This window comes from Amblyraja radiata, chromosome 5 (assembly GCF_010909765.2).
Source record: "Amblyraja radiata isolate CabotCenter1 chromosome 5, sAmbRad1.1.pri, whole genome shotgun sequence".
Taxonomy (NCBI): domain Eukaryota; kingdom Metazoa; phylum Chordata; class Chondrichthyes; order Rajiformes; family Rajidae; genus Amblyraja; species Amblyraja radiata.
The window spans coordinates 48,676,881-48,683,978 of NC_045960.1; positions in this window are offsets into that span (position 1 = coordinate 48,676,881).

Here is a 7,098-nt window from a genome sequence, read left to right on the forward strand (position 1 = left end):
GCTGGTCCCCCAACGCATTATTCCACCTCTCCACCAATTCCAATATTGGTGGCCAGTGGGGGTGGGGTTCTGGAGCGCTAGTATGGGTGTTGTGGGCTGAAGGGACTGGTTTCCAGAGGGCTAGTGTGGACATTGTGTGCCGAATGGACTGGCGGCTCAGTCATTCAAGCCTGTTGTGCTGGCAGCTCACTCACTCACGGCTGGTGGGCTGGCAGTTGACTCACGGCTATTCCTTGAAATTCCTTGCAAGGCCACCAAATTCAAGTGCAGTTTCTTACCACTTCAAGCAGGGTGCAAGGCCACCAAATTCAAGTGCAGTTTCATACCATTTCAAGCAGGGTGCAAGGCCACTAAAGACAACGAGTTCTGACCTCTCCCTCCTCCATCTTGCAGAGACTGAGCCACACCCACACTTCTGGATTTTACAGTGCCTTGGCACCTGATGAGCGGAGGGGGACTCCGAGTAAGATGGCCAAAAATCACAGCCGTACGTGGTAGCGTTTTTTCTAAAATCAATATAATGCGCAAACAGGAATTGGTCAAGATTAGACTTTTAATTATATAGAAGTCAAGGCAACTTTAATTAGGCAAGGCAACTTTAATTAGGCAAGGCAACTTTAATTAGGCAAGGCAACTTTAATTAGGCAAGGCAACTTTAATTAGGCAAGGCAACTTTAATTAGGCACGGCAACTTTAATTAGGCAAGGCAACTTTAATTAGGCAACACAGCTTTAGCATTTCCAAACCAAAGGCAACACAGCTTTAGCATTTCCAAACCAAAGTCAACACAGCTTTAGCATTTCCAAACCAAAGGCAACACAGCTTTAGCATTTCCAAGCCAAAGGCAACACAGCTTTAGCATTTCCAAGCTAAAGGCAACACAGCTTTAGCATTTCCAAGCCAAAGGCAACACAGCTTTAGCATTTCCAAACCAAAGGCAACACAGCTTTAGCATTTCCAAACCAAAGGCAACACAGCTTTAACATTTTCAAACTATATTTTCAAACCACATTAAGGGCACTAACAGGACAGTAAAACCCACTCACAGTTTAGTAGACATGTGTTCAGTGTTATTCACAGTTCAGACTGAGAGACGTGACCCTCTCACTCCCCCATCTTGCAGAGACTGACTGAGGCACTCAACACTTCCGGGTTTTATTGTCCCTCCGGAAGGGGCGTGGTCTTCAGGAGAGAGAATCTCAATATTTTTTAAACACTAATAACTCTTTTATTTTTCATCGATGGGAAAAATCCTCTTGACCTGCGCAGCGGAGGGAGACTCTGAGTAAGATGGCCAAAAATCACAGCCGTAAGTGGCAGCGTTTTTTCTAAAATCAATATACAGAACAACAGGAAGTGGTCAAGATCAGACTTTTCGTAATATAGATAAATGAATTATTTGTCCAACATAACAAATAATGTTTTTAGAAACTGGACCTCACCAAATAATTCAATTTCTGAAAGTAAAAATGGACTAGGAATTGTATAGAACCAGGCACAACATCAAGGTATTTCAAAATGCATCGTGGCCAATGAAGTGCTTAGAAGTAAAATTGCAGTCAGTTTAGGCACAACAATAAGATAACAACCTTATAATTAGTTTTTTTATTGAGGTTCACAGCAGGAATGACATACACCAGAACTTTGTACAAATTTCCCTGTTTTTCCATAAATAGTGTGAAGTGGTTATTTGCATGTAACAGGGAAGGCAAATAAATGCCTTGGCTTCAAGTTTTTATCTAAAAGGTGATGCAACCAACAGTGCACTATTCTTATGAGTATGTATTATACCAAATACCAAATTAATCACAGTTACACAGCATGAAAACAAGTTATTTGGCTCGACTCGTCCCTGCCGACCAAGATGTCTATCAAAGCTAGTTCCATTTGCCATATCTAGCCATGTCAACAGCATTGTTATCCAAGTCAATATAGATGACAAACAACAGTGGACCCAGCACAGATCGCTGCACACCACTTGACCCCCAATCTAAATAACATCCCTCACCCTCTATTGCCCTGTTTCCTTTAACTTAGCCGATTTTGTATCCAATTGACTAGGTTACTCAGGATCTCATGTTATCTAACTTTCAAGACCAGCCTGCCTTGCAGGACCTTGTCAAAGCCTTTGCTATAGTCAACATCAACAACAGCTACCACCCTGCCCTTGTTAATCTTCTTTGTCACCTCTTCTAAAACCTCAATAAAATTTGTGAAAACTTCAAAAAATGCAATTAAATTTGTTAGGGTTTTGTCACCTAAGTGTATTATTTCTGATAGCATTTGTAATGAAAGAAATACATAACGTTTTAGAATTAATAGGATATTTTAAAGTAGTATACTTGAACAGTTAATGTTATATTAGCCATTAAAAATCACCTCTAGTAATAGGTAGGAAAAACATTGGACATCAAGTGAATCTAATAAGGTCATCAGTGAAATAACCAGGTAATTGATTTATAATTAATATACAGCTTGAATGATTGATAAATCACGGTGAGCTGTAGCCTATTTACTTTTTAACATGCTGCTTAACTATTAATTGCTTTGGAAACTAGTTCACTACCAGTTTTATGGTCTTGCAAGGTGCTCTGTTTCTTATGTGAACAATGTTCCTTTTTTCTCCTGTGTCCATTGACAGATTGTAAACTTGACAATACATCAAGGGGCAAGAAGTATTCAACCAACGGGGCTGTGTGAATCTTAAATGTGTTGTAAAAGTCTGCAGATCTAAATGACCGTAGTGCAGCTACCTGGTCAGTTGATATTCACGCACTCTCTTTTCATACTTTTCTACTAATACTATCCCCAATCATGAAACATTCAATGTTTTTATTTGTAAGTCGAATTGTCGAGAGTAATTCAAGCAGCAGTTGTAGTACTTATGATTTGAAAAGATGAGAGATTAAAATGAGGAGAACCCATTCAGTATTTAAAGCAGTCATATGTCGTAAACCTCTGGATTTTAAAACTGTATATGATATAATTATATGCTGTTGGTAAATGCTTTAGTGGTACTGCAGTGAATGTTGAGATTAACAACATAATAGTTTAACGTTTAAAAATGTACTCACATCTGCATATCTCTATTGTTTAAACATGATATTCTTTCTCATCAGGTTAGCTCATATGTTTTCTTGCCACTTTATTTACTGCTCCACTCAATTTGATCACTGCACATTAGAATTCTGATGTAATGTAAGTGTTGTTTGAATTCACCACCACCCCCGTAATTAAACACATACCTAAGACCACCTTTCTCAGTTCTGTCTCCAGGCCAAGACGTTTTCACAGTTCTGCCTTTTACCACATGACAGCATTGTTGCACAAATTTAGATTGTCTTCTCTGGAACATCGCAGACTGGGGGGGAGACCAGATGGAAGTGTATAAAGCAATGATAGGCATTTATATGATAGACAGTGAGATTCTTTCTCCCAGGGTAAACATGACCAATGCTAGAGGGCCTAGCTTTGAGGTGAGAGGGACAGGTTGTGCGGGACAAGTTTTTTTTTCAGAGCGTGATTGGTGCCTGGAGGTTGTGTTGGAGGCAGGCACACGTGTGGCCTTTATGAGGCTTTTAGATGGTGCTGAGAGCATGACGGAGGCATTTAAACACACCTGAGCAATTACAAACACCCGTGAAGCCATGTGTCACAAACATTGTAGTGCCCTGAAATGGGGGGGACTATGTATAAACACGGCTGCAATTTCTACATGGTGAAACCGAAATTTATAAAAATACCCTTTAATAAAATCTGACAATGTGCACTTTAACCACATGTGATTTTTTCCATTACAAATCTCAAATTGTTTAGTACAGAGGCAAATAAATAAACGATGGGTCTTTGTCCCAAACATTATGGAGAGCACTGTATGTAAGAGGGAACTGCAGATGCTGGTTTAAACCAAAGATTTAGTCTGAAGAAGGGTCTCGACCCGAAACGTCACCCATTCCTTCATTCCAGACATGCTGCCTACCCCGCTGAGTTACTCCAGCTTTTTGTGTCTATCTGCCTGAGGAGGTAGTTGAGGCTGGGACTATCCCAACGTTTAAGAAACAATTAGACAGGTACATGGATAGGACAGGTTTGGAGGGATATGGACCAAACTCAGGCAGGTGGGACTAATGTAGCTGGGACATGTTGGCCAGTGTGGGCAAGTTGGGCCGAAGGGCCTGTTTCCACACTATCACTCTATGACTGTATGACTTGCAGGCAGAGGAGATTTGCTTAACTTGGTATCATGTTCAGCACATATATTGTGGGTCAAAGAGCCTGTTCCTGTACTGCAGGGCTGGGAATAACTGGCTGAAGTTTAAGAGAATCGTATTATGAATAGAATTTGCAACAACTTCGATAAAAGCCAGATGTTGTATAGCTAATAATTTTAATGATGTGCATTCTTGATAAAAATAATAATGGCAATAACTTTATTGGTAGGCTCAAGTTAAACAAATGTTGCAAAATTTGGATCCATGCGGCAAATTTTTTGGGTGCCTTTTTGGTTGAAACTTAATTCAATTTGATGAGAGCATTAGTGTGTGTCTACAGGAATGATGTAGCAGGTACACACTGTGGTCATGCTTAATCTTCTCAGACACCATTGTGGCTCGCACACAAACTCACAGCTGCCACGTTTTAGTATCTTAAGGATTCTTCCTATAATGGGAGAAATATTTTTAAAGAGAGCTGACCCCATTTATTTTCCTTTTGCCAGAGAGCATTAGACAGCGCAAGAAAATGGCATTGTGAATGATTCTGGCTTCCTGCTCTGTGGTATAGAAGAGTTGTATTGTATTGTATTGTATTTTAATGACCACACAGCCAGGCTGGTGGAATTTGTTATCAGTACAGCTGATTTGTTATCAGTACAGTACAGGTTCCAACATTTCATCAAACATTAAACTTATAACATAGATATACATACAGATAGACACATTTCATAATACATAAGGGCCATGCTTATTCATATTCCTCACCGTACAGAGTTTAAAAAGTTAATTGCAGTGGGAATGAAACTGTTTTTGAAGCGGTTTGTTTTGGAGGCAATTGACTTGTAACGCCTCCCAGAGGGAGCTGAAAGGCATAGTGCTGAAAGGCATAGTGTGCAGGGTGAGTGGGGTCAGAGATGATCTTGCGGGCTTTGTGAAGTGTCCGTTTGTGGTAAAGTGATTCAAGGGATGGTAGGGGTAAGCCAATAATTTTGGATGCTCTGTTTATGATGCGCTGTAATTTCTTCCGGGAGAGTGAGTCGAGACTGCCGAACCAGACTGTGATGGATGAAGTGAGGATGCTTTCGATGATGGCTGTATAGAAGCGGAGCATGAGATGAGACCTTACTCTGAACTTCCTTAGCTGTCGGAGATGGAAAAGTCTTTGCTGGGCTTTTCCATAGATGTGGTCTGCGTTTGTCCTCCATTTGAGGTTGTTGCTGATGTGGGTTCCAAGGAGTTTGTCATTCACTCCATGTACGTTGCTCTGCAGGCGTGTATATCAATCCTGTGTTAAGCAGCCACTGAAGGGGGCTCTAGTTCATCAACATGACTAAGAAATTTGGAACTGAAACATTAATTAGGTTTGATTGACCTACAGAGAGGCCTTATGTGACCATCTCAGGTCTCCACCGGGTGGCGCCCGTAATGGCCGCCTCGCTAGCAGTCTGTCTTCCCCTTTGTCTGTTTTTATTATTTTAAGTCTTGAATGTTTGTTTTAATGTCTTTTGGGTTGTTTTATGTGGAGGAGGGGATCAGGGGAAACTTTTCCCATTCACTTACCTCGACGGAGATGCGATTTTTCTCCGTGTCACATCTCTGTCCCCTTCCTGCGGCCTACAATGTGGAGTGGTGCGGCCTTTCCTGGAGATCGGCCCGGAGCTTCAAGCCGCGGGTGCAGCGCGGACTTACCATCATGGAGCATGGGATCTTTTGCCAAGGATCGCCAGAGGCTCCAAACACTTGTGTACTTTAACACCGTGTACTTTAACTGTGTACTTTAACACCGTGAAGCCGCAGTCTCTGGTTAGGGGCGGCCGACTCGGGAGCTCCATGCGCGGAATGTTCCGATCCGTCCCGACGCAGGAGTTTCGATCATCCCGATGGCAGGGCTTGAACAGCGGACCATCGGCAACGGCACTGCGGAGAGTTCAACGCCCCGACCACGGGTGAACAAAGGAGGAAGATGACTGAACTTTATTGCCTTCCATCACAGTGAGGAATGTTGATTCCACTGTGATGGATGTTTATGTTAAACTTTATTTTATGTGTTGTGTGTATTTTTGCTTTTTTACTTAGTATGGCTGTATGGTAACTCAAATTTTGCTGTACCTTAATTGGTACATGTGACAATTAAATTGAATCTTGAATCTAATTCTGTTTCTCTCTCCACTGATGCTGCCTGACCTGCTGAGTTCTTCTGGCATTTAATGTTTTTTTTAAGTTTCTTATGCAGACTGATTTATTGGTAACATGATGCATTATTACATCTAAGAAATGGTCACAATTTATGTCTGGTCAATGCCTGATCTCACCAGTGTAAAGGAGGCAACATCGGGACCACCAAACACAAAAGATGAGGCTGGAAGAGGTGCATATGAAGTCAATCTGAAGAAAGGTCTTGACCCGAAACGTCACCCATTCCTTCGCTCCAGAGATGCTGCCTGTCCCACTGAGATACTCCAGCATTTTGTGTCTACCATCGAGGTGCATATGAATCTTTCTCACCTGCACGGACTGCCAGGGTCCTTGGATGGAAGTGAGAAAGGAAGTATAGTGATAGGTGTTGCACCTTCTGTAGTTGAAGGGGCTACAGAATGACCTCTTGGGAAAAGCGACCTTTTAACCTAACACATGGTCTCTGTCCACCATGGCCTGCCATTTTAATTCACCTTACTATTCCCATTCCGATTTTTCTGTCCTTGACCACCTCCATTGCTAGAGTGAGGCTGCATGCAAACTGGAAAAAGAGCACTTTGTATTTAACTTGGGCAGCTTACAACCCAATGGCATGAACATTGAATTCTCCAATTTAAGTAACATACCTCCCACACTGGTCCACCCACGTTTCTCCCACCGCCCCATTCTCCCTACTCCTTTTGCCTCC